Here is a 10,150-nt window from a genome sequence, read left to right as displayed (position 1 = left end):
ATGGACATGGACAACAGGGGGATGAGAGCAAGAGTGTGGGGGGGGGGTAATGGGGCGGGATGAGGACACATTTGTAATTCCTTAACTAATAAAGAATTTAAAGAAAAAAAAATTTTACACGATGGAATACTATGCTGCTGTTAAAAAGAAGGAACTCTTACCATTTGCAACAGCATGGATGGAACTGGAGAGCATCATGCTAAGTGAAACAAGCCAGTCAATGAAGGAAAAATACCACATGATCTCACTCTTTCGTGGATAATTAAGACCATTACAAACTTTCGAACAATAATAAATACAGTGGCAGAGCTGCCTCAAACTGATTGTCGAACTGCAGTGGGAAGGCCAGGGAGGGTTGGGGGACAGGAGGGAGGGGAGTAAGAGATCAACCGAAGGACTTGTATGCATCCATATAACCATAACTAATGGACATAAGACACTGGGGGGTAAGGGAGGGCAGGGGCTTGTCAAGGGTGGGGGGGGGAAAGGACACTTATGTAATACCCTTTGTAATACTTATAGCGAAAAATAAAAAAATAAAAAGTGAAAAAAAAATAAAAAAAAATTAAAAAAAAAGTTCCTCTTCCTAGCAAAGGCAAGAATGCATGCTGGGAAGATAAACATGTGGCCAATTGTGGTGGCAGAGAGAAAGTCTCTCTCTCTCTCTCTCTCTCTCTCTCTCTCTCTCTCTCTCTTCACTTCCCACAACCATTATCTCCACATTCCCAAACTTCTGTGCGTCACCTTTCCTTCTGATTCTGGAAATGACACACGAAACCAGCCAAAAGCCACTCTTGTCACGTGAGTATATGATGGGAAAGCCAGATAAATGGGCCAAATGCAGGTATGATCTTTGGCTGGGACCACATGGAAAGCGCATGACACACCAGAGCTAAGATGGTCTCTGCTGACCCTGCTCCCCCCCCCCCACAATGTTACTCCACCTCAAGTCAGCCCCACCCATTCGGCTATACGTAGCTGTGCCAGCCGGTCTTTCCCCTGGTCACTTTTCTCTGTGCTTCACAAGAGTCAGAATAAAAATACCTTCCTGCAAGTTACTCCGTGTTTTGAGTGATTCCTGTCCAAACAAATAAACATGGCACAGACAGACTGTGACTACTGAAATGCCCTATTCTTTTTTAAAAGCAAACAAAAAATAGAACTTGAGGGGTCCCAACTATATTGTCTCAAACAGTGGTTTTCTCAGCATGGAGACGGGGCCCTACCAATTGCGCCGCACAAGTTTACACACTTTCAACAGCATGAAGTTTCAAAGTTAGATCAGAGGTAGGCAGGGAAACAGTTCAAAATGGGCCTGGCAGTTGAGAAAATGACAAGGCCCAAAGGGTAACCAGTCCTCATGCTCGACCCGGTTTTCCAATACAACTCACTCCTCAGAGTTACCAAGTTCTCTGGTAGTGGCTGGCTTTAAATAAAATTGAAAAAGCAGTAAACCAAATGTAAAGAAGATATGGGTCGCAAGGACTCCATGAGAACTCCGCGTTCAGGGATGGCAGTTTGTCCCACAGCGCGGGCCTCTCCAACTTGATTCTTCCCGGCAACCCGAGTCAGAAACAACCCGTGCCTCGTGGGTGAAACCTGCTCTCTCAGCCGGATGGGGAAAGGTCTGATTGTACCTACGCCTCAAGCCGAGAGTCTTGACCGGACCCTGAAGCCAAGGACCCCGTAGCAAGGAGAGTTTCCCGGTTCCTGGCGTGTGGATCAAATACGAGGGGGCACCATCAGTTCCCACGAAAGGGGACGCCACTGCCACCGTACCTCACGGGAGCGGGTGTCCGGAATTTACCTCAGACGGAGCAGTGGCCCGAGCGCCCCCTAGCGCGGCGCCCGGGCCGGAGGAGGTGAGGTACGGTCGGGTGAAGGGAGAGGACCAACTGAAGAGCCCGGCGCATCTGTGGAAAACCTGACTCTTCAGAGGCCGGGTGTGAGGGGGATGAGGGGGCCCTGATATCCTGAGCGTCTCCTCCCTAAATCCCACCGAAGGTCCGGGGTGGCCCTATCGCAAAGCCCCACAGTTCCGGTTAACCAGGGCGGCCGGCTAGAACTGGATGTGGCCGCCCTCTCTACGAGCAGCGCTGCGGACATTTACCCGGCGCCTCAGAAGCAATTGCGTCTCCGCTCGGGTCACCGCTGAGGTAGCGGATCTGCCGCCGCCGCCTCTTTCCAGTCGCCGAAGTCGCGACGGCAACGCTCTCAGTCGCTCCCTGAGACTGTGACCCGTGAGGCCAGGTGTTGAATGGCACAAGCGTCCCCGCAGCAACCAAGTCGGCGACACAAGCATACACCCCGATACCAACGCCTCCAATGCCCCAGGCGGAGCTCCACGGACCTGCGCCCGGGCGCCCCCTCTATCCTCAATTAGTCCGCTGGACCAATGGCAACAATACACTAGCCCCGCCCTTTCAATTCCCGTGGGGCCAATCCCGATCTCCGGAGACCCCGTTCAAGTAGCCCCGCCCCTGTCTAGCGCCAAGTCAGAGCCAAACTTTATCTCACCGAGCGGTTGTTCCCGGTGAAGGCCAGGCTTTGCTCCAACTCCCTCATCCCCAACCCACGCAGAAAAGTTACAATGGGAAAAAGAAGACATCTGTAAAACTTTAGACAATAAAATAAATAAATAAAATAATTATTAAAAAGTTACAATGACTGGGAGGCTGCAGCATACATAATCTACTGACCTCCACAGACCCATTTCCTCTGAATAAACGAATATATGCATCCCTATGTTCACTGCAGCGTTATTTACAATAGCCAAATATTTGGAAGCAGCCCAAATGTCCATCAGTAGATGAGCGGATAAAAAAGCTGTGGTACATTTACACAATAAAATACTACTCGGCTATAAAAAAAAAAAGGAAATCTTACCGTTTGTGAGTGTTCATGGACCTGACGAGTATTGTGCTAAGTGAAATAAGCCAGTTATAGAAAGACAATACCATATGATTTCACTTATATGTGGAATCTAACGAATAAAATAAACAAACAGAAAACAGACTGGCAGCTGTCAGAGGGGAGAGGTGTTGGGGGAATTAAGCAAAACACACACACACACACACACACACACACACACACACCTTATAGACACAGATGCAGCATGGTGATTACAAGAGGGAAAGGGGGGTTAGGGGAGGGAGAAGAGAGTAAAGGGGATAAATGGTGAGGGAAAAAGACTTGAATTTGCATGGTAAACACACAATGCAATATACAGATAATGTATTATGAAATTGTACACTTGAACCTATATAATTTTATAAACTAATGTCACCCCAATGAATTCAAAAAAATTTAAAAACCACAATGAAATATCATTTCACACCTGTCAGAATGGCTCTAATCAAGAAATCAACAAACAAGTGTTGATGAGAATGTAGAGAAAAGGAAACCCTTGCACACTGTTGCTGGGATTGTAAATTGGTGCAGCAGCTAAGGACAACAGTATTGAAGTTCTTCACAAAAAAATAACAATAAAAAGAACTTCTATATGAACCAGCAATTCACTTCTGGGTATTTATCCGAAGAAATCCAAAACACTAATTTAAAAAGATATATGCAGTCCTATGTTGAGTTCACTGCATTGTTATTTACAATAGCCAACATATGGAAGCAACCCGAGTGCCCATTAATAGACAATTGGATAAAGAAGATGTGGTACATATGTAAAATGGAATATTACTCAGCCATAGAAAAAACTGAAATCTTGCCATTTGTGACAATATGGATGGACCTAAAGGATACTATGCTAATGAAATAAGTCAGAAAAAGACAAATACTATATGATTTCACTTACATGTGGAATCTAGAAAAATAAAATAAATGAACGAGCAAAACAGAAACAAACTCAGATACAGAGAACAGTTGATGGTTGCCAGATGGGAGGGGGGCTGGAGGGTGAGTGAAAAAGATGGAGGGATTAAGAAGTACAAATTGCCAGTTATATAGTCACATGGATGTAAAGTACAGTACAGGGAATATAGTCAATAATATTGTAATAACTATATATATGGAGCCAGATGGGTACTAGATTTAACAGGGTGATCGTTTTGTAAGTTATATAAATATCAAATCACTATGCTGTACACCTGAAACTAATATAATTTTCTATGTCAACTGTAATTGAAAAATAAATTTTTAAAAACGCTACTTGGAATAGACACATGCTAACATTTACTAGTTATTAACACTTGGCATAAGGAAAGCAGTTTAGGTTAATGGGGAAAAATTTAAGGTACCTGTACAAAATTGCAGTTTTAAAAGTGTTTTCACTTATTTTGTCATATTTGATCCTCACAGTAACCTGAGTACATATCTTTATTTCCATTTTCCAGGGAAGGAAGCTAAGACTCATAGTAGGTTAAGCCAGTCCTCGGGATACTCGAATTCCAGCTCTGTCATTAACCTTGGGCAAACGGCCATGCCTCTGGAGCCTCAGTTCTCCGGCAATAAAATCAAATGAGATGCTCTGTCTATAATTCCTCTACTCGCTGGCTGAGATTGGGGCACTGGGAGCCTGGGCATTTTCATGGTGGCAGGAAATAATTGGGGCACTATAGGTACTCTTTGGAAAGAACAAGCTCTCTTGGAATGTCAAAGCAGACAACACGGTAGCAGTAAATATTCGAAGGAGCAAAATCCAAGAAAGGAAAGACAAGGAAACCCTGAACTCCAAACTTACCAATTCCCTAGGTCTTTGAACTAAAAATTCCAACTCATTTGCTTTAATGATTAAAGAATCTTCTATGGCCGAAACCGGTTTGGCTCAGTGGATAGAGCGTTGGCCTGCGGACTGAAGGGTCCCGGGTTCGATTCCGGTCAAGGGCATGTACCTGGGTTGTGGGCACATCCCCAGTGGGGGATGTGCAGGAGGCAGCTGATCGATGTTTCTCTCTCATCGATGTTTCTGACTATCTCTCTCCCTTCCTCTCTGTAAAAAATCAATAAAATATATATTTTTTTAAAAAAGAATCTTCTATGGCCCTAGCTGGTTTGGCTCACAGGATAGAGCGTTGGCCTGCAGACTCAAGGGCCCCAGGTTCGATTCCGGTCAAGGGCATGTACCTTGGTTGCAGGCACATCCCCAGTGGGGAGTGTGCAAGAGGCAACTGATCGATGCTTCTCTCTCATCCATGTTTCTAACTCTCTATCCCTCTCCTTTCCTCTCTGTAAAAAAAAATCAATAAAAAGTATTTTTTTTAAAAAAAGAATCTTCTATGGAAGACAGTATGGAGTTTCCTCAAAACACTAAAAATGGAACTCCCATTTGACCCTGTGATCCCACTTCTAGGAATATATCCCAAGACCCCAGAAACACCAATCAGAAAGGATATATGCACCCATATGTTCATAGCAGCACAATTCACCATAGCTAAGATCTGGAAACAGCCTAAATGCCCATCAGTAGATGAATGGATTAGAAAACTGTGGTACATCTACACGATGGAATACTATGCTGCTGTAAAAAAGGAGGAACTCTTACCATTTGCAATGGCATGGATGGAACTGGAGAGCATTATGCTAAGTGAAATAAGCCAGTCAATGAAGGAAAAATACCACATGATCTCACTCATTCATGGATAATAAAGAACATTATAAACTTATGAACAATAATAGATACAGAGGCAGAGCTGCCTCAAACAGATTGTCAAACTGCAGCGGGAAGGCCGGGGAGGGTTGGGGGGCAGGAGGGAGGAGGGTTAAGAGATCAACCAAAGGACTTGTATGCATGCATATAAGCATAACCAATGGACATAAGACACTGGGGGGTAGGGGAGGCCAGGGGATTGTCAAGGGCGGGGGAAAAAGGGACACATATGTAATACCCTTTGTAATACTTTAAGCAATAAAAAAAAAGAATCTTCTATGCACATCTTAATTCAAGTCTGCTTTGGCAAATTATTTTATCATGTTCAGACAATAATTACCACAATGAATTACATAAGGAAATATATTGCACATCTCTGCTTATTCCATATAGCAAAATGGTAGATAAGAAATTGAAGCCTGCCCTAACCGGTTTGGCTCAGTGGATAGAGCGTCAGCCTGCGGACTCAAGGGTCCCAGGTTCGATTCCGGTCAAGGGCATGTACCTTGGTTGCGGGCACATCCCCAGTAGGGTGTGTGCAGGAGGCAGCTGATTGATGTTTCTCTCTCATCGATGTTTCTAACTCTCTATCCCTCTCCCCTCCTCTCTGTAAAAAATCAATAAAATATATTTAAAAAAAATAAATTGAAGCCTAAGGAAGTCATTTGGAAGGAAAACCAACAAGAAAATGGATGCATTCTAATACTTTATGCAAGTCCAGCAATGACACATTTCCCGACTCCCATTAATTCATTTGCTGGAGGAGCACTGAAAGGCAGAGAATATGACTGTATTTGCTTAATTTTACTAAGCAAATACAGGCTTTACGCTTAGTGTAAAAGGAACTTAAGATGCCAGGTGAGAAGTGGTGATCTTTAAACTGGTTGCCAAGAAACTAAAAGCTAATTCCTAAGATGACAGGCCCACTTAATAGTCTGTTCTCTTTGGAATGACTAAAAACATGTGTAATTGCAATAGAATCATTTTGGCTTACAGACATCTAATAACTTTTTTCAGTAAATGGCTCTAAGTTAGAATAAATAACACTAACACACTTCACTTAGTTCTTACAAGAATTAATTGATTCAAAGGGTTTTAGAAGTTTTATAAAGTAGTGGCCTAGGAATCAGGAAACCTACATTTAATCCAGACTCTGTCATGAGAACCTGTGTGGCCTATAGTGATTTGTTCTACTTCTCTGGAGCTCAGTTTTACCATCTGTAAAATTAAGGAGTATTAGATTGGATAATCTCTATATGTTAGGTCTAACATTTTAATACTCTATTCACCATTATTACATCAGTTTTGGTAGCTTAAAAGAACAATAATTTACTTTGGGTTTTCCTTAAATGAATTATTGAAAAATTTTCCAAAATGTCATGCTGTTCCTCAGATACAGTCACTTAGGCATACTGACCCCAACAAAACTGTCCAAATATGAATAGGGAAAATATAATACAGATACAGAAAGAAAAAAGTAGACTCTAGATTTTCAGCGACATGAATAAGTAAATGGAAGCCATTTCTTAGTAATTGCAGAACCATACTTTTCTCTTCCAATCTTTTTTTTCCATGCTTTTCTTTTCTAAGGATTTTATTACTCTGCTTCTTTTCTAAAATAAATATGGGGCTATTTCTAAAAGGAGTTGAGAAGAGATATTTTAAAAGAAAATGGTATTATGTGGAGAGGAAGAAAAGCAGAATAAAAAATTATATGAACAACCTGGCCAGTGTTGCTCAGTGGTTGAGCATCGACTTCTAAACCAGGAGGTCATGGTTCAATTTCTGGTCAGTACACATGCCTGGATTGTGGGCTGGATGCTCAGTAGCCATCGAGGAGGCAGTTGATAAATAAATTATTGTCTCTCATCACTGATGTTTCTATCTCTTTCTCCCTCTCCCTTCCTCTCTGAAATCAATAAAACATATTTTTTTTAAATTATATGTACAGTATAATCTCAACTAGGCTAGGAAATAGTGCATATACTAGACTGGATGGCCATATAGCAAAAGAATAACAGGCTTGTCTTTTTTTAGATGAATACAGGAATATTTTTTAATTCTAAAATTTTAAATTACAAATTTTTAAAATCAAATTTGTAAAGGTGACATTGGTTACTAAGATTATATAGGTTTCAAATGTACAATTCTATAATACATCATCTGTATGTTGTTGATAATAGTCATTCTAACAGATGTGAGGTGATATCTCATTGTAGTTTTGATTTGCATTTCCCTAATAGTGAAGTTGAACATCTTTTCATATATCTGTTGGCCATTTGTATGTATTTTTGGGAGAAATGTCTGTTCAGGTCCTCTGTCCATTTTTTTTTTCAGTTGGATTGTTTGTTTGGTTGGTGTTGAGTTATTTATATACTTTGGATATTAATCCCTTGTCATAGCTGTTGTTTGGAAATATTTTCTCCCATTAGTTTGGTTGCCTTTTTTTGTTTTGTTGGTGGTTTCTTTTGCTGTGTAGAAGCTTTTTAGTTTGATATAGTCCCATTAATTCATTTTTGCCATTACTACACTTGCTTTTGGGGTCAATTCATAAAATCCTCTTTAAGATCACGGTCCTTAACTTTAGTACCTATGTTTTCTTCTATGTAATTTATTGTTTCAGATTTTATATTTAGGTCTTTAATCCATTTTGAATTAATTTTTGTATATAGAGACAAACTGTAGTCGTTTCATTCTTTTGCATGTGGCTTTCCAATTTTCCCAGCACCATTTATTGAAAGGGCTTTCTTTTCTCTATTGTATGTTTTGACTCCTTTGTTGAAAATTATTTGCCCATGTACATGTGGGTTTATTTCTGGGCTCTTAGGTCTGTTCCACTGGTCTGTGTGCCTCTTTTTCTGCCAATACCATGCTGTTTTGGTTATTGTCACTTTGTTGTATAATTTGAAATCAGAGAATGTTATACCTCCGGGTTCATTCTTTTTTCTTGGGATTGCTTTGGCTAGTCAGAATCTTTTTGGTTCCATACAAGTCTGATGAGTTTCTTTAAAAAATATCATGAGATATTGATGGAAATTGCATTAAATTTGCATATTGCTTTGGGTAATATGGACATTTTAAATATGTTGATTCTTCCAATCTATGAACATGACATATCTTTCCATTTCATTGTGTCTTTTTCAATCTCTTTTAATAATGATTTGTAGTTTTCAATATATAAATCCTTTACAACCTTTGATAAGATTATTCCTAAGTACTTTATTAATTTTTGTTGTAGTTGCAAAAGGAATTGTTTTTTCCATTTCTTTTTCTAAAATTTCATTGATAGTATATAAGAATACAGTAGATTTTTGTACATTGATTTTGTATCCTGTAACTTTACTATATTTGTTAACTGTTTCTAATAGTTTTTTGATGGAGACTTTAGGATTTTCTATATAAAAAATCATGTCATCTACAAAAAGTGACAATTTTACTTTTTTATTACCGATTTGGGTGCCTTTTATTTCTTGCTCTTACCTTATTGCTCTGGCTAGGACTTCCAGTACTATGTTGAATAAGAGTGGTGAGAGTGCCACTCCTGTTCAACATAGTCCTGGAAGTATTAGCCATTGCAATTAGACAAGAAGAAGAAATAAAAGGCATCCAAATTGGAAAAGAGGAAGTAAAACTGTCCTTATTTGCAGACAACATGATATTATACATACAAAACCCTAGAGACTCCATCAAAAAACTACTAGACTTAATACATGAATTTGGCAATGTAGCAGGATACAAAGTTAACCCCAAGAAATCTGAGGCATTTCTATACACCAATAGTGAACTTACAGAAAGAGAGATTATAAAAACAATCCCATTTACTATCGCACCAAAAAAATTAATCTACCTAGGAATAAACTTAACTAAAGAGGTAAAAGACCTCTACTCAGAAAACTACAGGACATTGAAAAAAGAGATAGAGGATGACATAAACAGATGGAAGAACATACCATGTTCCTGGATTGGTAGAATCAACATCATTAAAATGTCCATACTACCCAAAGCAATCTATAAATTCAACGCACTTCCCATTAAAATACCAACGGCCTACTTCACAGATCTAGAATGAACTCTCCAAAAATTCATCTGGAATAAAAAAAGACCCCAAATAGCTGCAGTGATCCTGAGAAAGAACAAAGTAGGTGGGATCTCAATACCAGATATCAAGCTGTATTACAAAGCCACTGTTCTCAAAACTGCCTGGTACTGGCACGAGAACAGACATATAGATCAATGGAATAGAATAGAGAGCCCAGAAATCAGCCCGAACCAATATGCTCAATTAATATTTGACAAAGGAGGCAAGAACATACAATGGAGCCAAGATAGTCTCTTCAATAAATGGTGTTGGGAAAATTGGACAGATATATGCAAGAAAATGAAACTAGACCACCAACTTACACCATACACAAGAATAAACTCAAAATGGATAAAGGACTTAAATGTACGGCGGGAAACCATAAAATTCTAGAAGAATCCAAAGGCAACAAATATCAGACATAGCCGAAGCATTTCTTCACTGATACAGCTCCTAGAGCAGTTGAAACTAAA

This window comes from Myotis lucifugus, unplaced genomic scaffold (genome assembly GCF_000147115.1).
Source record: "Myotis lucifugus unplaced genomic scaffold, Myoluc2.0 scaffold_2, whole genome shotgun sequence".
Classification (NCBI taxonomy): domain Eukaryota; kingdom Metazoa; phylum Chordata; class Mammalia; order Chiroptera; family Vespertilionidae; genus Myotis; species Myotis lucifugus.
This window is presented reverse-complemented; position numbering follows the sequence as displayed.